Here is a 26,865-nt window from a genome sequence, read left to right as displayed (position 1 = left end):
ATGGAGAGGGGTGAGGTTCACAGCCCAGAGGCACTGGTACTGCCAGGACCCAGGGGCCCAGCGCTGCCCTCAGCAGATACCCAGAAGGTAGCACGAATGAGCAGAGCATAAAGATGGAAAGAAAAGGGAACGGTAGGAACTATGATTAACTGATTTTTAAATAATACCATATTAGCCAAATAAAATCCTGCATCAGGCCTGCAGATGTTGCGCATGACACGCAGCCCCAGCTGTGTGGAGGAGGCGACCCCACGGGGATATTCCACCATCAGCCATTCATTCTTTGTTTCTTCCATCTCCGGGTAAAATGCAGACTGTGGGCTTTAAGATTTCTTAGCTAACACAGTTATCCTTCCTGGTTTCTTTAAGATAGAAGGAAGGAAGAACAGAAAAAATAATCAGCATGAATGGGTAAATTATTTGATAAATTAACATTTATTAATATGTTCGGAATCAAATGTTACTTGTATGAGGTGGCAGTTGTTCAATGAAAGGAACACTTGGCTTGGAGTCAGACAGGCTTGAGTCTAAATCCTGGCTCTGCCACCCACTAGGAAGTTAATTAACTTCCCTAAGCTGCAGCTTCCTCCTTGGGAAAGTAGCAATAATATGCCTACCCTGGATGACTATGAAGATACAATAAAACAAATCCAGGACAGTGTGCGACCTAAGATAATTCACACTCAATAAATGTTGTATGAACTCTAACCATCTGAGAGCCAGGTTCTGCAGGACGGAGACTAAGGGCTGGAGGAGAGAAGGGCAGGGAAGAGCCCTTCAGAGCAGCGCTCTCCCAGAGCCTGTGTCAGAGTCCAGTCTACCTCGGAGCCACATGGGGCCACACTGCCCCGCTGTGGCCACTGGCCGCACTACAGCGGCACCTGGCTTGTGCCTCATCTTTCCTCCACCGTTGGAGGTCTAGCAGGCCTGTAGACCTACTTCACCCTTGTCTCTGCTCCCTGTGAGGCCCTCATGCTGTCTTACACAGAGCTGGTTGGCTGCTGAAGGTAATTATCTGAGACTGCAAGAGCCAGGCTTGTCCAATCTCCCAAGCAAGCTGCCCAGACTGGGGGGCATTTGCTTAGCTTCCCTGATCCAGCACTAACCTCAGATTTCCAGCCCAGATGGTATATCAGGACACCTGGGGGAGACATTTAAATAGGGAGCAATGTGTACATTCTACCCTACTCCAGTGGAATCAGAATCTCAGGGTGAATTGGAGAAGCCATATAAAATGAAAAAAACTCGAGGAATCTCAAACAGTCAGTTTTGAAAACGCATTGTTTCAACCTCCACTGTGCTGTACCCAGTCACCTCCCGAGTCTGTTGTGGCGGTATAAGTAGCACAAGCAAGAAAAGACAGTGTTCCATGCACTGAAGTTAGTATTCTCATGGAGCGGGAAAAGCAAGGGGTGAGGAGCCAGTGAGATGGGTAGAGAGAATAAGAGGCATGAGGAAAGACGCAGAAAGGCAGGACAAGGGGAAGCAAAACTGGTGTGCATGTGTGTGCACGCACACACACACGTGCACAAAGATGGGGCAGAAAGGAGAAAGGAGGGAGATATGGGAAGGCAGATATTCATGACCATGACAATATTTTGTAAGGCAAGAGATAATTCAAGCCAAATCAATGAATAAATCCTAGATTAAGAAAAAAATGTTTTAATCTAGGCAAAGGGTTAATATATGCGACATGCAAATGCTCTTACATATTGACAAGAAAACGAACACCACAATAGAGTCAGAAAGAGAAAATCCAAATAGCCAAGTCATGAAAAGATGGGGGAGTGCACAAGTGGTTGGGGAAATGCAGATGGTTATTTTATATCCAAGCAGCTGGCAAAAATCAAAAAGCCATTTACTTATGGCTAAATAGGATGCAGGAGAAGTGATTTCTTTAAATCTGCATGATAAAAATATCAACTGTCAAAGAACTTTGAAAAGCTATCTTACACCATCTAACAAAATTTACGTCTCATCATTTAGTCCACCTGTTTCAATGCTGGGACTAGATGACCTAGAGATAAAATCCCCTGTACATAATGACGTATGTTCAAGAATGTTCACTGCTACATTGCTCGTGGTAACAAAAACACTGGTAACAAAGAGAAAGTCCACAAACAGGGTACTGTTGAATAATGTTAACACATCCCGCCAGCTTAATATGCCTTAAACATCAATCAAGGAGAATGAATAAAAGCCTTACCACAGTTAGATTGCAGAGACTGAGTGTTGTTGGATAAACTGCAGTAAGGCAAAATGTTTATAATATTGCTCCGTTTTTGTGAAGCATAAACACTGATAGAAACTCCTGTCTGTGTGTTCATGTGTGTGTTTACGTGTGTGTAGAGAGCTGGCTTGTAGGCAGCACACACTGATAGAGCCATGGTATTCAGGTGGTGTTTATTCTCATTGGTAGCTACTGTGCATATTTGTGCTACATATTTTGAATGTCACTCATACATGTATGTGATCATATTATTGCATGTTAGTACACAAGAAGTACGGGGCTTCCCAGGTGGCTCAGTGGTAAAGAAACTTCCTGCAACGCAGGAGACGCAGATTCAATGCCTGGGTTGGGAAGTTCCCCTGGAGTAGGAAATGGCAACCCACTCCAGTATTCTTGCTTGTAAAATCCTGTGGACAGAAGTGCCTGGTAGGCTACAGTCTGTGGGGTTGCAAAGAGTCAGACATGACTTAGTGACTGAGCATACATATAAGAAATATGGAGAAAATACAAATAGGAATATTATAAGGTGTTAACATGATGTATGTGGAAAGGAAAACAGGGCTTTGGTGGGATGGGGGAAGAAGGGTAGCCAATCTAATAAACAAAGAAAAATAAAGCAGTTTAAAAAAATGTGTAACATGATCATAGGTATGTTATCCACTCATGTAAAATTATATGCATATATGTTTTCATGTATACACACTTTCCTAAAATACAATTGTTAAGAGTTTATACAATTTAATTATTTTTGCAATAATGTTGTTTAATAAACCAAATCCCAGAGAAGCTACACAGGCTTAAGAATCCTGCCAGAAGAGGGAACAGGAAGTGTGGAGCAGGAGTACCCATACAAGGCAGAAGTAAACCTCTGATGTAACGTGGCCAGCAAACTCTAGGCCCCACCTGAATGCAACAAGTAAAGGCTTAAGGAGGGATCTGCTTACTTCAAATGCAAAAGCAGCAATGAGGAACACCAAGGATCAAGGAAACACGTCATCACCAAAAACTCCAGTAACCCTCAATTAGTGAGACTCTTCAACAAATGGTGCTGGGAAATCAGGACAGCTACAAGTAAAAAAAGCAATTAGATCATTCTTTAACATGATACACAAAAATGAGCTCAAAATGGATTAAAGACCTAAATGTGAGATGGATCACTATAAAACTCCTACAGAAAAACACAGGCATGACATTCTGGGACATAAATCAAAGGATATCTTTTTGATCTGTTTCTTAGAATAAAAGAAATGTAAACAAAAATAAATAAATGGGACCCACTTAAATGCATTTGAACAGCGAAGGAAAAATTAAACAAAACGAAAAGACAACCGACAGGGAGAAAACACTCCCAAATGATGTGACCAACAAGGGATGAGTCTCAAAAGCTGACAAGCGATTCACAGCACCAAACAGCATGAAGACAAACAACCCAATCACGGAATGGCACAAGATCTAAGTAGATTTTTTTTTTTTCCCAAAGAAGACATATACCTGGTCAAAAGGCATATGAAAAGATGTTTAAGATCACTAATAATCAAACAAATGCAAATCAAAATTACAATGACATGGGACATCACACCAATTTAAATGGCTGTCACCAAAAGATCAACAAAAAATAAATTCTGGGGAGGGTGTGGAGAGAAGATAATCCACCTACATCGCTGGTGAAAATTTAAACTGGTACAGCCACAATGGAGAACAGCATGGAGATTTCTGACAAAAAAACTAAAAATAGACCGTCATATGACCACACACTTTCACTCCGTGGACATAACCATGAGGCAAAACAATACACGCAAACCAATGTTCCCTACAGAACCACTTCTGAAGACATGGAAACACTTATATATCAAAAGATGGATGGAAACATGTGGCACATATACACAAAACAAACTTACTCAGAAATAAAGATGAAGGAAAGAATGCCATTTGTACCAACATGCTAGGACATAGCAGAGATCACACTAAGGGAAGGAACTCAGGCACAGAGAATGTGAAAACCATCTTGGTGTTCTGAATGGGGAAGCATCAGGGAGGGGAATGGCCACGACATGGAAGCAACCATAACATCCATCCACCGAGAGTGGACCAGGAAAATGTGGCACATGTAAAAGAGAATACTATTCACCCACTAAAAAGAAGGAAAATATGTCATTTGCAGCTAGCAGGACAGACCCACAGATTGTCATACTGAGTGAAATAAGGTAGGTGGAAAAGCAATGATTTCCAATTGCATCTCCGTGCACCTGAATGAAGTTACTGTTCTGATAACCACACACAATATGGAGCATCCAATCTGCTGCTGCTGCTGCTAAGTCGCTTCAGTCGTGCCCGACTCTGTGTGACCCCACAGATGGCAGCCCACCAGGCTCCCCTGTCCCTGGGATTCTCCAGGCAAGAACACTGGAGTGGGTTGCCATTTCCTTCTCCAATGCATGAAAGTGAAAAGTGAAAGTGAAGTCGCTCAGTCGTGTCCGACTCCTAGCGACCCCACGGACTGCAGCCTACCAGGCTTCTCCGTCCATGGGATTTTCCGGGCAAAAGTACTGGAGTGGGGTGCCATTGCCTTCTCCGGCATCCAATCTAGTCCAATACAAAAGAGACATTCATTTGGCACATAAATGGAAAGGCTACTGCATTCTGCTGAAGGCTCGGTGACCCACGCTGGGGTCCCATGCTTGCACCCCTAACAGCCTTGGGACCCATGGCTTCATGGTCATGGGACTGAGGGAGCTGAGCAACTGCTGCCTGAAGCTGAGCCCCCACTGAACCTGTCATGTTTCTCCCCACCGGATGAAGCCACAATCTCCTGCCGGGGGTCTGCCCTCCAGAGCTAAAGCAAGTCTAGTACACCCAAAGGATGGTGGACCCTGTGGCTAGAAGAGTTCTGAAAAGGTAAGGCGTCTCTGCCTCTCCAGGGGTGAGGTTCCCACCTCCAGCCTCCTTCCTAAAGACTTGCCCCACTTCTGTTTGACAGCATTGAAGCCAGGCTAAATTCAAGGGCTTGGGACTGGTGGGAAATGGGGCAGGGGAGGGTGAAGGGTAAGTGGAGGAGAAGACATTCATTCACTGAGGCCCAGGTGCCCCTTGAGCACACATGGGAATGACCCACTGCCGCCACCTTGTGGCCATTTCTGGTAACAACAACTTGAAAACCCCTGCCTCTGGGAACTTCAAACTCAAAAGGACTGTGGAGCTAGAAATGACTCCAGCCCTCAAAGATTGGCCTGAGGTGGGCCATCGAATCACAATTCGAAACAGGGCAGGCTTTCCAGAAGCAAATCTCAAAGGGTAAATTTAACAATCCTCGTACATGGGAGGGGGAAAAAAAAACCATCAGATAAAATACTCCTCTCCATGGCTCATTCCCTAGAAACTGCAAATCAAAGTGGCAAAGAATAAGCTCGAAGCTCATACAAAAGCCATCATCAAAATGGCTGCAAACAATGAAACCAAGAGAGGACCTGGATAAGAGGGAACACTCCTGTGCTGCTGCTGGGAGAAATGAAGAGGTAAGAGCCACGTGGGAGAACAGCATAGAGGGTCCGTCTAAGCCTAAAGCAGAGAGAGCTTCCGATCCTGCAATCCCCAGTTAGGCTCATATACGGAGGCTTATCAAGGGAGAAAAGTCTAATTGAGAAAGACAGGCACCGCAAAGTTCCCTGCAGCCCTACTCGCAACAGCCATGACAAGGAAGCAACCATAATGTGCACCAACACCGAATGGACCAGGAACATGGGGCACACATATAGGAGGGAGTGCTACTCAGCCATCAAAAAGGATGAAAATATGCCCTTTGCAGCCACATAGATGGACCCAGAGACTGACATATTAAGGGAACTAAGACAGATGGGAAAAGAAATGCATCTGATGACATGCCTTATATGTGGCATCCAAAAAGAAATCATACAAATGAACATATTTACAAAACTGAGACAGACTCACACACATACAGAATGAACTTATGATTGCCATAGGGGAATAATGGGGGGTGGGGGAGGCAGGATCCTTAGGGAGCTGGCATCAACTGTACACATGGCTCTATTCAAAATAAATGACCAACGCGGTCATACCGTGGAGCACACTGAACTCTGTGTGACGTCATGTGGCAGCATGGGGGGAGGGCCGTTTTGGGGAGAAGGGATGTGCATATATGAAAGGCTGAGAACCTCGCGATCCACATGGAAAGAACACCACAATGTCAATTGGCTATTTTCCAAAACAAAATAAAAATTGGAAACAACACCCAACAACTTATTATCACCTTCGAGCCCACAGGATGGGCACCATCAACACGTGGGAAAACCAGGAACCCTACAGAGGGCCTGGGAAAAGGGAACGCTCTTCTGCCTCCCCTGGGAATGCCAATTAGTTAACACCCACTCTAGAGAACAGCAGAGCAGAGCCTGAGAAACCTCAAGAAAGAGATGGCTTAAGATCTGGAGCACACATCCTTGGGCCTGTTGCCAGAGGAAACTATACTTGAAAAAGATACATGCACCCCAACCTTCACGGCAGCACTGCTTCCAAGAGCCAAACCATGGAAGCAACCAACAGGGAAATCGACACAGGCCTGGACAACACAATGTGGTACATACATACAAGGGAAAGGCACAAGCCATCCAAACAAAAGGAAAGAATGCCACTGGCAGCAACAAAGGAGGACCTAGGGAGGGGGCCAGGAAGCCAAGCCAGTCAGAGGAAGATCAATAGCATACGGCATCACTTCTAGGAGGAAGCTCAAAATTCATTCAAATCGACTCACTGAGAAAAGAGACACCGACTCACACTGGAAACCCACTGGGAGTTCCAACTGGAGAAACCTCTGAGCAGAATCCATCAGGAGTCTGAATAGACACTCACATACGGATATAAAAACAGGCCTCCCCAAGGACCTACAGGAGAGGACCAGGAACCCTACCCATCGCCCTGTACAGCCCAGACAGGCAGGCAAAGTGCCTGAAATGACTACATATACATCTCTGTGGACCTGAATCAAGTTGCTGTTCCCATAACCACACACAACATGGAGAATCCACTCTAGTCCAATTAAAAAATAAACATTGATTTTGCACATAAAATGAAAAGCCTACTGGATTCAGCTGAGGCCTCAGTGACCTAGGATGGGATCCCATGCCTGCACTCCTAGCAGGCTCAAGACCCAAGGCTGCACCAGTCCTAGGCTAGGCAGCTGAGAAGCTTGTGCCCGAAACTGAGGCCCCCATTGGACCTGTCATGTTTGTCCCCTCGGGATGAAACCACAATCTCCAGATGGGGCCCCGCCCTCCAGGGCTAAATCAAGTCTTCAAACTATACTTCAAAATGACACATGCACCCCAACCTTCACGGCAGCACTAATTCCAAGAGACAAAACATGGAAGCCACCAACAGGGTAACTGACACAGGCCTGGACAACACGATGTGGTACACACGTACAAGGGAAAGGCACAAGCCATCCAAAAAGGAGGAAAGAATGTCATTTGCAATGACAGAGGAGGACCTCGGGAGGATGCCAGGCAAACACACACTAGAAGCTAAAGCAAGTCTAGTGCATCCAGACGATGGCAGACCGTGTGGTGGAAAAGCTCTGAAAAGTCATGGGGTCTCCACCTTTCTCGGGGGCAGTGTTCCCGAACCAGCCTCCTTCCTAAAGACTCGTCCCACTGCAGGATGATAACACCCTGACCCGGAAAATATTCCAGGGCTTGGAATTGGAGGGAAGTGGGGCAGGGGAGGGTTAAGGGTAACTGGGAGAAGACGACTTTCACGGAGGCCCAGGTGCCCCTTGAGCGCACATGGGAATGACCCGGTGCTGCCACCGTGTGGCCATTTCTGGTAACAACAACCTGAAAACCCCGCCTCTGGGAACTTCACATTTTCAAGGCCTGTGGGGCAGGAAGACTCCAGCTCTCGTCAATGATTGGCCTGAGGTGGGTCATCGAATAACAATTTGAAACAGCACCAGCTTTCCAGAAGTCAGTCTCAAAGGTAAATTTGACACACCCCATGAAATTAAAAGATGCTTACTCCTTGGAAGAAAAGTTATGACCAACCTAGATAGCATATTGAAAAGCAGAGACATTACTTTACCAACAAAGGTCCGTCTAGTCAAGGCTATGGTTTTTCCTGTGGTCATGTATGGATGTGAGAGTTGGACTGTGAAGAAGGCTGAGTGCCGAAGAATTGATGCTTTGAACTGTGGTGTTGGAGAAGACTCTTGAGAGTCCCTTGGACTGCGAGGAGATCCAACCAGTCCATTCTGAAGGAGATCAGCCCTGGGATTTCTTTGGAAGAAATGATGCTGAAGCTGAAACTCCAGTACTTTGGCCACCTCATGCGAAGAGTTGACTCATTGGAAAAGACTCTGATTCTGGGAGGGATTGCGGGCAGGAAGAGAAGGGGATGACAGAGGATGAGATGGCTGGATGGCATCACCGACTCGATGGACATGAGTTTGGGTAAACTCCGGGAGTTGGTGATGGACAGGGAGGCCTGGTGTGCTGCGAATCATGGGGTCACAAAGAGTCAGACACAACTGAGCAACTGAACTGAACTGATACATGAAAAAAAAAAAACTTCATCACATAAAATGGTTCTCTCCAGGGCTCAGCATTCGAAAACTGCAAATCAAAGTTGCAAAGAGGTATCACCTGAAAGCCCACATAACGACAATAATCAAAACGGCTGCAAACAATGAAGGCAAGAGAGGACCTGGAAAAAAACGGAACCCTCCTGTGCCTCTGCAGTAAATAGCTAACAGCCGCAGTGTAGAAATCATAGAGGGTCCTTCCAGTCCTAAACACAGACACAGCTTCTAATGCAGCAATCCCCTGGCTGGGCTCATCTATGGAGGCTCATCAGGGGAGAAAAGTCTATTTGAAAAAGGCACAGGCACCACAAAGTTCACTGCAGTCCTACTTACAACAGCCACAGCATGGAAGCAGCCATAATGTCCATCGACACATGAATGGACCAGGAACGTGTGAGACACATATACGAGGAAATGCTACTCACCCATCAAAAAGGATGAAAATGCCCCATTTGCAGGCACATGAATGGACCCAGAGACTGACATACCGAGGAAACTAAGAAAAGGGAAAAAGCAATATATCCGATGACATCCCTTATATGTGGCACCCAAAAGGAAATCATACAAATAAACATATTTACAAAATCGAGACAGACTCACAGATATCCAGCATGAACTTAAGGTTGCCACAGGGGGAAAATGCGGTGGTCGGAGTGGAGGCCAGATCATTAGGGAGGCAGCTCAATGTGTACACGCAGCTCTTTTTAAAATAAATGACCAACAAGGTCTTACTGTGAAGCACAGAGAACTCTGCTTGACGTCATGTGGCAGCCTGGATGGGAGGGCAGTTTTGCAGAAAGGTGTGCACATATACCAGAGAAGGCAATGGCACCCACTCCAGTACTCTTGCCTGGAAAATCCCATGGACGGAGGAGCCTGGTAGGCTCCAGTCCATGGGGTCGCTAAGAGTCGGGCACGACTGAGTGACTTCACTTTCACTTTTCACTTTCATGCATTGGAGAAGGAAATGGCAACCCACTCCAGTATTCTTGCCTAGAGAATCCCAGGGACAGAGGAGCCTAGTGGGCTGCCGTCTGTGGGGTCGCACAGAGTCGGACACGACTGAAGCGACTTAGCAGCAGCAGCAGTGCACATATACGGACAACTGAGAACCTCAGCTGTTCACCTGGAGTGGCCACGTCACTGTCAAATGGCTAGTCTCCAATGCAAAATAAATATTGGAAATAACACCCAACAACTCAGTGTCACATTTGAGCACACAGGACGGACACTATCCACATGTGGGCAAACCAGGAACCCTGAAGAGGACTGGGAAAAGGGAAGCCTCTTCTGCCTCCACTGGGAATGTCAATTAGTTAACAACCTCTCTAAAGAACAGCAGAGTGGGGCCTAAGACAGTGATGGCCTAAGCTCTGGCACCCCCATCTCTGGGCCTGTCACCAGAGGAAACTATACTTGAAAAAGACACGTGCACCCCAACCTTCACGGCAGCACTACTTCCAAGAGCCAAACCACAGAAGCAACCAACAGGAAATCAACACAGGCCTGGACAACATGATGTGGTACAAACACACAAGGGAAAGGCACAAGCCATCCGAAAAGGAGGAAAGAATGCCACCAGCAGCGACAAAGAAGGACCTACCAAAGACCCCGGGAACCCAAGCCAGTCAGCCAGAGGAAGACCAATATCATACGGTATCACTTCCAGGAAGAAGCTAAAAATTCTTTCACATCAACTCACTGAGAAAAGAGACACCGAGTCACACACTGAAAACCCAATGGGATTTCTGACAGACAAACCTCAGAGGGGATTCCATCAGGAGTTTGGATCATCACAGGCACACTCACATACAGATATATATAAAACAAATCTCCACGAGGACCTACAGGAGAGGACTAGAAACCCTACTCACACTTCTGGACAACCCAGACAGATGGGCAAAGTGCCAAAAGACTACATGTACATCTCTGTGGACCTGAATCAAGTTGTTGTCTGATAACCACACATAACAGAGTATCCACAATGCCTGCTAAGTCACTTCAGTCGTGTCTGACTCTCTGCGACCCTATGGACTGTAGGCTCACAGGCTTCTCTGTTCATCGGATACTCCAGGCAGGAATACTGGAGAGGGTTGCCATTTCCTTCTCCAGAGGGTCTTCCCAACCCAGGGTTCAAACCCATCTAGGGACCAATACAAAAGAAACATTCCTTTGGCACAGAAAATGGAAAGCCTACTGGATTCTGTTGAAACCTCGGTGACTCTGGGCTGGGGTTCCATGCCTGCACCCTTACTAGCCTTGAGACCAAGGCTGCACGATCCTGGGGCTGAGGGAGCTGAGAAGCTGGTGCCTGAAACTGAGCCCCCACTGGGCCTGTCGTGTTTGCCCCTCGGGATGAAACCACAGTCTCCAGATGGGGGCCTGCCCTCCAGAGCTAAAGCAAGTCTAGTGCACCCAATTGATGGTGGAACCTGTGGTGGAAAAGCTCCGAAATGTCCTGGGGGCTCCACCTCTCCCAGGGGCAGGGTTCCCACCTCCAGCCTCCTTCCTAAAATCTCGCCCCCCTGCAGGATAACAGCACCCTTAGCCAGGAAAAATTCCAGGGCTTGGGACTGGTGGGAAGCGGGGCAGAGGACGGTAAGGGTAAAGGTGAAGAGGACATTCAGTGAGGCCCCAGGGCCCCTGGAACACACGTGGGAATGACTCAGTGCTGCCACCATGTGGCAGTGTCTGGTAATAACAACTTCAAAATGCCTGCAACAGGGAACTTCAAACTCTCAAGGCCTGTGGGGACTGGAAGTGATCACAACCCTCAACAACTGGTCTGAGGTGGGTCATCGAATAACACTTTGAAACAGGACAGGCCTTCCAGAAGCCTGTCTCAAAGGGTGAATTACACACACCTCGTACATGGGGAAAAAAATCCATCATATAAAATGGTCCACTTTATGGCTCATTCTTAGAAAACTGTGAATCAAAGCGGCAAACAGGTATTCCCACAAGATGGCCATCATCAAAACAGCTGCAAACAATGAATGCAAGAGAGGACCTGGGGAAAAATGGAACCTTCCTATGCCTCTGCTGGGAGAAGTCCATGGAAAACAGCATAGAGGGTCCTTCCAATCCTAAAGACAGTGATAGCTTCTGTTCCAGCAATCCCCCTATTGGGCTAATACACGGAGGCTTATACATGTAGAATAACTACTTGAGAAAGACACAGGAACCACAAAGTTCACAACAGCCCTACTGAAAATAGCCACGCCATAGAAGCAACCATCATGTCCCTCAACAAATGAATGGGCTGGGAAGATGTGGGACACATATACAAGGCAATGTTACTCAGTCATCAAAGAGAATGAAAATATGCCATGTGCAGCCCTGTGGATGGACCTAGAGATTGTCCTACTGAGAAAAGTGAGGCAGATGGAAAAAGCAATATATCCGATGACATCCCTTGTATGCAGCATAAAAGATAAATCATACAAATGAACATATTTACAAAACCAAGACAGACTCACAGACATCCAGAATGAAATTATGTTTGCTACAAGGGATTAAAGTAGGGGGCTGGAGGCTGCATAATTAGAGCATTGGCGTCAACGTGTACACAGGGCTCTATTTAAAATAAATGACCAGCAAGTTCCTACAGTGGAACACGGGGAACTCCGCTGGTCGTCATGTGGCAGGCTGCTTTTGTGGGGAGAGGATGCACATGTACGGAGGGCTGAGGCCTCCACAGTCCAGGGGGAATGAGTACCACAATGTCAACTGGAAATTCTCCAACACAAAATAAAAATGGAAACAAACTCTTACAACTCAGGATCACCTCGCAGCTGCCAGGATAGGTTCATCAACACATGGACAAAGGACGAAAGCTGCAGAGGGACTGGGAAGAGGGAATCCAAAAATGCCTCTGCTGCAAATGGCAACTGCTTAACAGCCACTGTAAAGAACAAGGGAGCGGGGCATGAGATATCAGGACAGCCATGGCCTAAGGTCTGGCACCCCCATCCTTGGGCTGTTGCCGAGGAAACTATACTTGAAAAATACACATGCACCCCAAACTTATGGCAGCACTGCCTCCAAGAGACAAAATATGGAAGCAACCAACAGGGAAATCAGCACAGGCATGGACAGGGTGTGGTACACACACACAAGGAAAAGGCACAAGCCATCCGAGGAGGAGGAAAGAGTGCCACTGGCAGCGACACGGAAGGACCCAGGGAGGAGCCCAGGAAGCCAAGCCAGTCAGACAGAGGAAGACCGATAGCACAGGCATCCCTTCCACAAGGAAGCTCAAAGTGCGCTCACATCAACTCACTGAGAAAAGAGACACCGACTCACATGCTGAAAACCCACTTGGTGTTCCGACTGGAGAAACCTCAGACGGGAATCCATCCGGAGCTTGGTTCATCACAGACACACTCACATACAGATATGAAAACAAGCCTCCGCGAGGACCTGCAGGAGAGGACGGGGAGCCCTACCCATCGCCCTGTACAGCCCAGACAGACGGGCAAAGTGCCTGAAAAGACTACACATACATCTCTGTGGACTTGAATCAAGTTGCTGTCACATAACCACATACAACATGGAGACTCCACCCTAGACCACACAAAAGAGACATTCATTTGGCACATAACTGGAAAGCCTACTGGATTCTGCTGAGGCCTCAGTGACCCCATGCTGGGGTCCCATGCCTGCGCCCCTAGTAGCCTTGGGACCCAAGGCTGCATGTTGCTGGGGCGAAAGGAGCTGAGAAGCTTGTGTCAGAAACTGAGCTCATTGGACCTGTCCTGCTTGTCCTCTCAAGATGAAACCACAATCTACAGACAGGGGCCCACCCTCCAGAGCTAAAACAAGTCAAGTGCACCCAAATGATGGTGGACCCTGTGGCTGCAGGAGCTCTGAAAAGTCATGGGGGGGTCCACCTCTCCCAGGGGCAGGGTTCCCACCTCCAGCCTCCTTCCTAAAATCTCGCCCCCCTGGATTACAGAGCCCCCATTGGACCTGTCGTGTTTGTCCCCTTGGGATGAAACCGCAATCTCCAGATGGTGGCCTGACCTCAGGAGCTAAACCAAGTCTGCTGCTGCTGCTGCTAAGTCGTTTCAGTCGTGTCTGATTCTGTGCGACCCCATAGACAGCAGCCAGCCCACCAGGCTCCTCCGTCCCTGGGATTCTCCAGGCAAGAACACTGGAGTGGGGTGCCATTTCCTTCTCCCATGCATGATAGTGAAAAGGGTAAGTGAAGTCGCTCAGTCATGTCCGACTCTTGCACCCAGAGGACGGTGGACCCTGCGGTGGAAGAGCTCTGAAAAGTCCTGGGGGCTCCACCTCTCCCAGGGCGGGGTTGCCACCTCTAGCCTCCTTCCTAAAGACTTGCCCCACTTCCGATGACAGCACCCAAGTCAGGTAAAATTCAGGGTTTGGGATCGGTGGGAAGTGGGGCAGGGGCAGGTAAAGGATAACGGGGGCAGAAGACTTTCACGGAGGCCCAGGTGCCCCTTGAGCACACGTGGGAGTGACCCAGTGCTGCCGCGTTGCGGCCGTTTCTGGTAACAACAACTTGAAAACCCCTGCCTCGTGGCACTTCAAATTCTGAAGGCCTGTGAGGCAGGAAAAGACTCCAGCCCTCACAGATTGGCCTGACGTGGGTCATTGAATAACAATTTGAAACAGCACAGGCTTTTCAGAAGCCAATTTCAAAGGTAAAGTTTGTTTTTCATACATGAAAAAAAAAACTTCATCACATAAAATGGTTCTCTCCAGGGCTCATCACTGGAAAACTGCAAATCAAAGCGGCAAAGAGGTATCACCTGAAAGCCCACACAACGGCAATAATCAAAACGGCTGCAAACAATGAATGCAAACAGGACTTGGAAAATCGGAACCCTCCTGTGCCTCTGCAGTAAATAGGTTAACAGCCGCAGTGGAGAAATCATAAAGGGTCCTTCCAATCCTAAAGGCAGAGATAGCTTCTAATGCGGCAATCCCCCGACTGGGCTCATATATGGAGGCTCATCAGGGGAGAAAAGTCTATTTGAAAAAGGCACAGGCACCACAAAGCTCACTGCAGTCCTACTTACAACAGCCACAGCGTGGAAGCAGCCATAATGTCCATCGACACATGAATGGACCAGGAATGTGTGGGACACATATACGAGGGAATGCTACTCAGCCATCAAAAAGGATGAAAATGTCCCCTTTGCAGGCACATGAATGGACCCAGAGACTGACATACCAAGGAAACGAAGAAAAGGGAAAAATATATTCGATGACATCCCTTATATGTGGCACCCAAAAAGAAATCATACAAATGAACATATTTACAAAATCAAGACAGATTCACAGATATCCAGAATGAACTTAAGGTTACCACAGGGGAATAAACTGGAAAGGCAGGAAGGGGAGGGAACAGGTGGGATCCTTGCAGAGTTGGCATCAACGTGTACACACGGCTCTATTTAAAATAAATGACCAACAAGGTCTTACTGTGAAGCACAGAGAACTCTGCTCGACGTCATGTGGCAGCTGGATGCGAGAGCAGTTTTACAAAAAGTTATGCATGTATATGGATGGCAAGTCCCTCTGTAGTTCATCTGTATCTGCTGCCACAATGTCAATTGGCTATTCTCCAATAAAAATAAAAATTGGAAGCAACACCCAACAACTCGGTATCACCTATGAGCACACAGGATGGGCACCATTCACACATGTGGGCAAACCAGGAACCCTGAAGAGGACTGGGAAAAGGGAAGCCTCTTCTGCCTCCACTGGGAATGTCAGTTAGTTAACAACCACTGTAAGGAACAGCAGAATGGGGCCTAAGAAACCTCAAGACAGCAATGGCCTAAGATCTGGAGCACGCATCCTTGGGCCAGTTGCCAAGGAAACTACACTTTAAAAAGACACGTGCACCCCAACCTTCACGGCAGCACTACTTCCAAGAGCCAAACCACAGAGCAACCAACAGGGAAATCGACACAGGCCTGGACAACATGATGTGGTACAAACACACAAGGGAAAGGCACAAGTCATCCAAAAAGGAGGAAAGAATGCCACCGGCAGCGACAAAGAAGGACCTAGTGAGGACCCCAGGAAGCCAAGCCAGTCAGCCAGAGGAAGACCAGTATCATACGGTATCACTTCCAGGAAGAAGCTCAACATTCTTTCACACCGACTCACACGCTGAAAACCCAATGGGATTTCTGACAGACAAACCTCAGAGGGGATTCCATCAGGAGTTTGGATCATCACAGGCACACTCACATACAGATATATATAAAACAAATCTCCACGAGGACCTACAGGAGAGGACTAGAAACCCTACTCACACTTCTGGACAACTCAGACAGATGGGCAAAGTGCCCAAAAAGACTACATATACCTCTCTGTGGACCTGAATCAAGTTGTTGTCTGATAACCACACATAACATGGAGTATCCACAATGCCTGCTAAGTCACTTCAGTCGTGTCTGACTCTGCGACCCTATGGACTGCAGGCTCACAGGCTTCTCTGTCCATCGGATACTCCAGGCAGGAATACTGGAGAGGGTTGCCATTTCCTTCTCCAGAGGGTCTTCCCAACCCAGGGTTTGAACCCATCTATGGACCAATACAAAATAAACATTCATTTGGCACAGAAAATGGAAAATCTACTGGATTCTGTTGAGACTTCAGTGACCCCGGGCTGAGGTCTCATGCCTGAACCCCTAGTAGCCTTGAGACAAGGCTGCAAAGTCCTGGGCCTGAGGGAGCTGAGAAGCTGGTGCCTGAAACTGAGCCCCCACTGGGCCTGTCATGTTTGTCCCCTTGGGATGAAACCACAATCTCCAGATGGGGCCCCTCCCTCTAGGGCTAAAGCAAGTCTAGTGCACCCAAAGGATGATGTACCCTGCGGCTGGAAGAGCTCTGATAAGTCATGGGGCCTCCAACCCTCCTGGGGTGGGGTTCCCACCTCCAGTCTCCTTCATAAAAACTCAGCCCACTTTGGGATGACAGCACCTTCAGCCCGGTAAAATTCCAGGGCTTAAGACTGGTGGGAAGTCGGGCAGGGAAGGGTGAAAGGTAATGGGGAGAAGCCTTTCACTGAGGTCCAGGTGCCCTTGAGAACACGTGGGGACAACCCAGTGCTGCCACCTTGTGGCCGCTTATGGTAAGAACAACTTCAAAACTCGGCTGCTGGGAACTTCACTCACAAGTCCTCGGGGCTGGAAAGGTCTCTGGCCTTCAATGATTGGCCTGAGGTGAGTCATAGAAAAACAATTAGAATCAGGGCAAGGGTTCCAGAAGCAAATCTCAGAAGGTAAATTTCATACACCTCATACATGGGGGGAAAAAAAAAAACTTCATCACATAAAATGGTCCTCTCCATGGCTCATCCCTAGAAAACTGCAAATCAAAGGGGTAAAGAGATATCAGCTCAAAAACCACACGAAGGGCATCATCAAATTGGCTGCAAACAATGAATCCAAGAGAGCATCTGAAAAAAAGGGAACCCTCCTATACCTCTGCTGGGAGAAGTAAATCGGTAACAGCCACAGCGGAGAACAGCACAGAGGATCCGTCTAATCCTGGAGACAGAGAGAGCTTCTGATCCTACAATCCCCCAGTCGGGCTTATATACAGAGGCTCCTCAAGGGAGAAAAGTCTAATTGAGAAAGACACAGGCACCACAAAGATCACTGCAGCCCTACTCACAACAGGGAAGCAACCATAATGTCCACCGACACATGAATGGACCAGGAACAAGGGGGACACATATAGGAGGGAATGCTACCCAGCCACTAAAAAGGATGCAAATATGCCATTTGCAGCCACGTGGATGAACCCAGAGACTGTCATACTGAGTGAAACAAGGCAGACAGAAAATAGCAACATATCCGAAGACATCCCTTATATGTGGCATCCAAAAAGAAATCATACAAATGAACATATTTACAAAGCTGAGACAGATTCACAGACATCCAGAATGAATTTGTGGTTGCACTGGAGGAAAAATGGGGCAGTCGAGGTGGTGGCCAGATCCTTAGGGAGATGGCTTGAACGTGTACCAACAACTTTATTTTAAATAAATCACGAACAAGGTCCTACTGTGGAGCACAGGGAACTCTGCTCGACATCACGTGGCAGCCTGCATAGGAGGGCAATCTGGGGGAGAAGGGATGCACATATATGGAAGGCTGAGACCCTCTGCGGTCCAACAGGAACAACCACGACACTGTCAACTGGCTTTTATCCAGTACAAAATAAAAACTGGAAACAAAACTGACAACTCAGTATCACCAGCCAGCCAAAAGGATGGGCATCATCAACACGTGGGCAAACCAGGAATCCTCTTCTGTCTCCCCTGGGAATGTCAACTGGTTAACAGCTGCTGTAAAGAAAGAACAACGGGGCCTGAGAAATCTCAAGACTCAGACAGCCTAAGACCTGGCAACCCCATCTTAGGGCCTGTTTCCACAGGAAATTATACTTGAAAAAGACACGTGCACCCCAACTTTCATGGCAGCACTAGTTCCAAGAGACAAAACATGGAAGCAATCAACAGGGAAATCGACACAGGCCTGGACAACACGATGTGGTACAAACATACAAGGGAAAGGCACAAAGCCATCTGAAAACAAGAAAAGAATGCCACTGGCAGCGACAAAGAAGGACCTAGAAAGGATCCCAGGAAGCCAAGTCAATCAGATAGTGAAGACCAATATAATACAGTATCACTTCCAGGAAGAAGATCAAAATTCATTCATATCAGCTCACTGAGAAAAAGGACACTGTCTCACAACCTGGAAACTCACATGTCGATCTGACTCATGAAACCTCAGGAAGGGGAATCCATCAAGAGTTTGGATCATCACAGACATAATCACATACAGATATAAAACCAGGCCTCCATGAGGACCTAGGGGAGAGGACAGGGAACCCTACCTATCCCCCTGTACAACCCAGACAGACGGGCAAAGTGCCCAAAAAGACTACATATATATCTCTGTGGAGCTGAATCAAGTTGCTCTTCTCATAACCACACACAACATGAAGAAACCACTCTCAGTTCAGTTCAGTTCAGTCGCTCAGTGGTGTCTGAGTATTTGCGACCCCATGAATTGCAGCACGCCAGGCCTCCCTGTCCATCACCAACTCCCGGAGTTTACTCAAACTCATGTCTATTGAGTCGGTGATGCCATCCAACTGTCTCATCCTCTGTCATCCCCTTCTCCTCCTGCCCCCAATCCCTCCCAGCATCAGGGTCTTTTCCCATGAGTCAACTCTTCGCATCAGGTGGCCAAAGTGTTGGAGTTTCAGCTTCAACATCCAATGAATATTCAGGACTTCCAATGAATATTCAGGACTGATTTCCTTTAGGATGGACTGGTTGGATCTCTTTGCAGTCCAACGGACTCTCAAGAGTCTTCTCCAACACCACATTTCAAAAGCATAAATTCTTCAGCACTCAGCTTTCTTTATAGTCCAACTCTGACATCCATACATGACTACTGGAAAAACCAGAGCCTTGACTAGATGGACCTTTGTTGGCAAAGTAAGGTCTCTGCTTTTTAATATGCTGTCTAGGTTGGTCATAACTTTCCTTCCAAGGAGCAAGTGTCTTTTAATTTCATGGCTGCAGTCACCATCTGCAGTGATTTTGGAGCCCCCCAAAAATAAAGTCTGTCACTTTTTCTACTGTTTTCCCATCTATTTGCCATGAAGTGATGGGACCAGATGCCATGATCTTAGTTTTCTGAATGTTGAGTTTTAAGCCAACTTTTTCACTCTCCTCTTTCACTTTCATCAAGAGGCTCTTTAGTTCTTCGCTTTCTGCCGTAAGGGTGGTGTCATCTGCATATCTGAGGTTATTGATATTTCTCCCTGCCTCCTGGAAATTCAAACTCACAAGGCCTGTGGGGCAGGAAAAGACTCTAACCCTCAAAGATGGGCCTGAGGTGGATCATTGAATAACAATCTGAAACAGCACAAGCTTTCCAGAAGCCAATATCAAAGGGTAAATTTCACACATCTCATACATGAAAAAATAAACTTCATCACAGAAAATGTTTCTCTCCAGGCCTCATCATTCGAAAATTGCATATCAAAGCATCAAAGAAGTATCACCTCAAAGCCCACAGTGGCCATCATCAAAATGGCTGCAACAATGAATGCAAGAGAAAAAAAGAAAAAAGGGAACCGTCTATGCCTCTGCAGTAAATAATTAAGAGCAACAGCGGAGAACAGCATAGAGGGTCCGTCTAATCCTAGAAACAGAGAGAGCTTCTGATCCTACAATCCCCCGATTGGGCTCATATATGGAGGCTCATCAAGGGAGAAAAGTCTAATTGAGAAAGACACAGGCACCACAAAGTTCACTGCAGCCCTACTCCCAGCCACAACAGGGACGTTCCCAGCCACCGACACATGAATGGACCAGGAACAAGGGGGACACATATAGGAGGGAATGCTGCTCGGCCATTAAAAAGGATGAAAATATGCCATTTGCAGCCACGTGGATGGACCCAGAGACTGACATACTGGGGGAATTAAGAAAAGGAGAAAATCAATATATTTGATGACATCCCTTATATGTGGCACCCAAAAAGAAATCATACAAATGAACATATTTACAAAACCAAGACAGACTCACAGATATCCAGAATGAACTTAAAGTTGCCACAGGGGAATAAACTGGAAGGGAGGGGGGAGTGGGGGCAGGCAGGATCCTTGGGGAGTTGGCATCCACATGTACACACGGCTCTATTTAAAATAAATGACCAACAAGGTCTTACTGTGAAGCACAGAGAACTTTGCCCAATGTCATGAAGCAGCCTGGACGGAAGGGCAGTTTTGGGAAAACGGATGCATGTATATGGATGGCCAAGTCCTTCTGCGGTCCACCTGGATCTGCTACCACAATGTCAACTGGATCTTCTCCAATACAAAATAAAAATTGGAAACAACACCCAACAACTCGGTATCACCTCCCAGCCAACAGGATGGACACCATCAACAAGTGGGCAAACCAGGAACCACACAGAGGGCCTAGGAAAAGGGAACCCTCTCCTGCCTCCACTGGAAATGTCAGTTAGTTAACAACCTCTCTAAAGAAAAGCAGAGAGGTGCCTAAGAAACCTCAAGACAGCCATGGCCTAACATCTGGAGCACACATCCTTGGGCCCGTTACCGAGGAAAATACACTTGAAAAGACACATGCACCCCAACCTTCACAGAAGCACTACTTCCAAGAGCCAAACCACAGAAGCGACCAACAGGAAAATCAACGATGGATTTTCACGGACAACACGATGTGGTACAAACATACTAGGGAAAGGTACAAGTCATCCGAAAAGGAGGAAAGAGTGCCACCGGCAGCGACAAAGAAGGACCTAGCGAGGACCCCAGGAAGCCAAGCCAGTTAGACAGAGGAAGACCAATATCATACGGTATCACTCCCAGGAGGAAGCTCAAAATTCAATCACATCGACTCACTGAGAAAAGAGACACCGACTCACACACTGAAAACCCACTTGGTCCGACTGGAAAAACCTCAGAGGGGAATCATCAGGAGTTTGCATCATCACAGACATACAGATATAAAAACAGGCCTCCACAAGGACCTACAGATAAGGACAGGGAACCCTACTCATCCTCCTGTACAACCCAGACAGACAGGCAAAATGCCCTAAAAGACTACATATACATCTCTGTGGACCTGAAGTTGCTGTTCCCATGACCACACACATCATGGAGAGTCTACCCTAAGCCATACAAAAGAAACATTGATTTAGCACATAAATGGAAAGCCTACTATATTCTGCTGAGGCACATTGACCTGGGCTGGAGTCCCATGCCTGCACCCCTAGCAGCCTTGGGACCCAGGGCTGCATGGTATTGGGCTGAGGGAACTGAGAAGCTTGTGCCAGAAACTGAGCCCTCACTGGGCCTGTCGTGCTTGTCCCCTGGAATGGAACCACAGTCGGGGGTCCGCCCTCCAGAACTAAAACAAGTCTAGTGCCCCCAAAGGACAGTGGTCCCTGTGGCTAGAAGAGCTCTGAAAAGTCACGGGGTCTCCACCTCTCCCGGGGCGGGGTTGCCACCTCCAGCCTCCTTCCTAAAGATTCGCCGCAGATTGGGATGACAGCAGCCTCAGCCGGGCAAAATTCCAGGGTTTGGGATTGGTGGGAAGGGGGTGAAGGGTAACTGGGAGAAGCGGACTTTCACGGAGGCCCAGGCGCCCCTTGAGCGCACATGGGAATGACCCAGTGCTGCCACCTTGTGGCACTTTCTGGTAACAACTTGAAAACCCATGTGGAAACTTCAAATTCACAAATTCTGTGGGGCTGAAATTGACTCTAGCACTCAAGGACTGGCCTGAGGTGGGTCATCTAATAACAATTGAAAGCAGGGCAGGCTTTCCAGAGCCATTCTCAAAGGGTAAATTTCACAAACTGTACATGGGGAGAAAAAAAGAACTCCATCAGATAAAATACTCCTCTCCATGGCTCATCCCTAGAAAACTGCAAATCAAAGAGGTATCGCCTCAAAGACCACACACTGGCCATCATCAAAATGGCTGCAAAGAATGCAAGAGAAGACCTGGAAGAAAGGGGAACCTCCTGTGCTTCTGAAGTAAATAGGTAACAGCCACAGTGGAGAACAGCATAGAAGGTCCTTCCAATCCTGAAAACAAAGAGAGCTTCTGATCCAGCAATCCCCCAATTCTTTTGATATATAAGGAGGTTTATTGACAGAGAGATGTCTACTTGAGAAAGACACAAGGACTGCAAAGTTCTCTGCAGCCCTAGTGACAACAGCCACAACATGGAAACAACCATAATGTCCATCGACAGAGAATGGGCCAGGAACATGGAGGACACGAATACGACGGAATGCTACTCAGCCATTAAAAAGAATGAAAATATGCCATTTGCAGCCACGTGGATAGACCCAGAGACTGACATACTGAGGGAACAAAGACAGACAAAGAAAAAACAAGACATCTGATGATAGGCCTTATATGTGGCATCCAAAAAGAAATCATACAAATGAACATATTTACAAAACTGAGACAGACTCACATACATACACAAATTTGCCCGGCTGAGGCTGCTGTCATCCCATTCTGCAGCAAATCTTTAGGAAGGAGGCTGGAGGTGGCAACCCCACCCCGGGAGAGATGGAGACTCCATGACTTTACAGACTCATGTGGCTCTTCCAGCCACAGACACCACTGTGCTTTGGTGGGAAAAGCACCAAAGACTTGTACACATACACAAATGTAAGTTCATTCACTTATGGTGGCCACAGGGAAATAACGGGGCATGGGGGAAGGCAGGATCCTTAGGGAGTTGGCATCGACTGTACATATCAGTTCAGTTCAGTTCAGCTGCTCAGTCGTGTCCTACTCTTTGTGCAAACCTGTGGAATGCAGCATGCCAGGCCTCCCTGTCCATCACCAACTCCCAGAGTTTACCCAAACTCATGTCCATTGAATTGGTGATGTCATCCAACCATCTCATCCCCTGTCATCCCCTTTTCCTCCCCGCCTTCAATCTTTCCCAGCATCAGGGTCTTTTCAAATGAGTCAGCTCTTCACATCAGGTGGCCAAAGTATTGGAATTTCAGCTTCAACATCAGTCTTTCCAACGAATATTCAGGACTGATTTCCTTTAGGATGGACTGGTTGGATCTCCTTGCAGTCCAAGGGACTCTCAAGAGTCTTCTCCAACACCATAGTTCAAAAGCATCAATTCTTCAGCACTCAACTTTCTTTATAGTCCAACTCACACACCCATACATGACTACTGGAAAACCATAGCTTTGACTAGATGGACCTTTGTTGGCAAAGTAATGTCTCTGCATTTTTATATGCTGTCTAGGTTGATCATAACTTCTATTCCAAGGAGCAAGCATCTTTTAATTTCATGGCTGCAGTCACCATCTGCAGTGATTTGGGAGCCCTCAAAAAATAAAGTCTGTTACTGTTCCCACTGTTTCCCCATCTATTTGCCATAAAGTGATGGGACCAGATGCCATGATCTTAGTTTTCTGAATGTTGAGTTTTAAGCCAACTTTTTCACTCTCCTCTTTCACCTTCATCAAGAGGCTCTTTAGTTCTTCTTCACTTTCTGCCATAAGGGTGGTGTCATCTGCATATCTAAGGTTATTGATATTTCTCCTGGCAATCTTGATTCCAGCTTGTGCTTCATCCAGCCCAGAGTTTCTCATCATGTACTCTGTATATAAGTTAAATAAGCAGGGTGACAATACACAGCCTCAACGTACTCCTTTCCTGATTTGGAACCAGGAAATTAGGTTGTTGTTCCAAAGCCTGTTGTTCCATGTCCAGTTCTAACTGTTGCTTCCTGACCTGCATACAGATTTCTCAAGAGGCAGGTCAGGTGGTCTGGTATTCCCATCTCTTTCAGAATTTTCCACAGTTTGTTGTGGTCCACACAGTCAAAGGCTTTGGCATAGTCAATAAAGCAGAAGTAGATATTTTTCTGGAACTCTCTTGCTTTTTCTGTGATACAACAGATGTTGGCAATTTGATCTCTGATTCCTCTGCCTTTTCTAAATCCAGCTTAAACATCTGGAATTTCATAGTTCACATACTGCTGAAGCCTGGCTTGGAGAATTTTGAGCATTACTTTGCTAGCATGTGAGATGAGTGCAATTGTGTGGTAGTTTGAGCATTCTTTGGCATTGCCTTTCTTTGGGATTGGAATGAAAACTGACCTTTTCCAGTCCTGTGGCCACTGCTGAGTTTTCCAAATTTGCTAGCATATTGAGTGCAGCACTTTCACAGCATCATCTTTTAGGATTTGAAATAGCTCAACTGGAATTCCATCACCTTCACTAGCATTGTTCGTAGTGACGCTTCCTAAGGCCCACTTGACTTCACATTCCAGGATGTCTGGCTCTAGGTTGGTGATCACACCATCGTGATTATCTGGGTCACGAAGATCTTTTTTGTATAGTTCTTCTGTGTATTCTTGCCACCTGTTCTTAATATCTTCTGCTTCTGTTAGGTACATACCATTTCTGTCCTTTATTGTGACCGTCTTGGCATGAAATGTTCCCTTGGTGTCTCTAATTTCCTTGAAGAGATCTCTAGTCATTCCCATTCTATTGTTTTCCTCTATTTCTTTGCATTGATCACTGAGGAAGGCTTTCTTATCTCTCCTTGCTATTCTTTGGACCTTTGCATTCAAATGGGTATATCTTTCCTTTTCTCCTTTGCCTTTAGCTTCTCTTCTTTTCTCAGCTATTTGAAAGGTCTCCTCAGACAACCATTTTGCCTTTTTGCATTTCTCTTCCTCGGGGATGGTCTTGATCCCTGCCTCCTGTACAATGTCACGAACCTCCGTCCATAGTTCATCAGGCACTCTGTCTATCAGATCTAATCCCTTGAATCTATTTCTCACTTCCACTGTGTAGTCATAAGGGATTTGATTTAGGTCATGGTCTAGTGGGTTTCCCTACTTTCTTCAGTTCAAGTCTGAATTTGACAATAAGGAGTTCATGGTCTGTGCCACAGTCAGCTCCTGGTCTTATTTTTGCTGACTGTATAGAACTTTTCCATCTTTGCTTGAAAAATATAATCAGATATCAGTATTGACCATCTGGTGATGTCCATGTGTAGAGTCCTCTCTTGTGTTGTTGGAAGAGGGTGTTTGCTATGACCAGTGCGTTCTCTTGGCAAAACTCTATTAGCCTTTGCCCTGCTTCATTCTGTAGTCCAAGGCCAAATTTGCCTGTTACTCCAGGTATTTCTTGACTTCCTACTTTTGCATTCCAGTCCCCTATAATGAAAAGGACATCTTTTTTGGGTGTTAGTTCTAGAAGGTCTTGTAGGACTGTACACGTGGCTCTATTCAAAATAAATGACCAACTCAGTCCTACTGTGGAGCAACTGAACTCTGTGTGACGTCATATGGCAGCATGGGGGGGAGGGCCATTCTGGGGAGAAGGGATCCACACATATGAAAGGCTGAGGCCCTCTCGATCCACATAGAAGGACCACCACAATGTCATTTGGCTATTTTCCAAAACAAAATAAAAATTGGAAAAACACCCAACAACTCATTATCACCTTCAAGCCCAAAGGATGGGCCATATTAACATGTGGGCAAACCAGGAACCCTGCAGAGGGCCTGGGAAAAGGGAGCACTCTTCGGCATCCCCTGGGAATGTCAATTGGTTAACACCCACTGTAAAGAACAGCAGACTGGTGCTTGAAAAAACTCATGACTCTGACAGCCTAAGATCTGGCCCCCTTATCTTTGGGCCTGTTGCCAGATGAAGCTGTACTTGAAAAAGACATGTGTACCCCAACCTTCACGGCTGCACTAGTTCCAAGAGACAAAACACAGAAGCAACCGAGAGGGAAATCGACACATGCACGGACAACATCATGTGGTACATATTTACAAGCGAAAGGCACAAAGCCACCCAAAAAGAAGGAAAGAATGCCATTTGCAATGACAAAGAAGGACCTAGCAAGGGTCACAGGAAGCCAAGCCACGTTTATATTGTAACCAGCTTTGTACGTGTGTGAGTCATTATTAAAATTTCCTTGAGAACTTTTTATAACCCTCCATATAGATAGACAGATTTAGAAAGAGCAACCCAAAAAAGGAATCTGGGAGGCTAGAATGTGTGTTTTTAGAGCAACATCCCCTGAAAATGCCGGCAAATACGAAGTCCACCCCTGCCAGGGCCGTGCTTCAAAGGATGGACACTGATACATGGAAAGTGACCAACTTGGGAGGAAAAAGAAAACTCACTGTAAATCCCTGCTGTGGTTCCAACTAGCTGTACCTAAGATCTGTGCACCTAATGCTTCTCCATGTCACATTCGTGTAATGACACAGAATCAATCAGCAATCAGTGGTCAAGGGATTAGCAGGTTAGGCAGCAGCTGCAAGGGACTACTTGCCAACAAAGGTCTGTACAGGCAAAGCTATGGTTTTTCCAGTAGTCATGTATTGATGGGAGAGTTGGACCTTAAAGAGGGCTGAGTGCCGAAGAATTCTAAATTGTGTGCTGGAGAAGACTCTTGAGAGTCCCTTGCAATCCTAAAGGAAATCAA

The 26,865-nt window shown here is 46.7% G+C and overlaps 1 long non-coding RNA gene across 1 annotated transcript; it reads right to left on the bottom strand.

Moving 5' to 3' along the window:
- Positions 1-210: 210 nt before the first annotated feature.
- Positions 211-5,257, bottom strand: LOC129659125 (uncharacterized). Its single transcript, XR_008717805.1, has 3 exons — positions 5,164-5,257; positions 3,175-3,295; positions 211-362 (listed from the first exon to the last, which is right to left on the bottom strand). It is a non-coding gene; the product is annotated as an uncharacterized LOC129659125 (long non-coding RNA).
- Positions 5,258-26,865: the final 21,608 nt, after the last annotated feature.

The sequence above is a fragment of the Bubalus kerabau genome, chromosome 8 (genome assembly GCF_029407905.1).
Source record: "Bubalus kerabau isolate K-KA32 ecotype Philippines breed swamp buffalo chromosome 8, PCC_UOA_SB_1v2, whole genome shotgun sequence".
In the NCBI taxonomy this organism is placed as follows: Eukaryota; Metazoa; Chordata; class Mammalia; order Artiodactyla; family Bovidae; genus Bubalus; species Bubalus kerabau.
The sequence above is the reverse complement of the archived record's forward strand: the minus strand, read 5'-3'. Positions and strand labels throughout refer to the sequence as shown.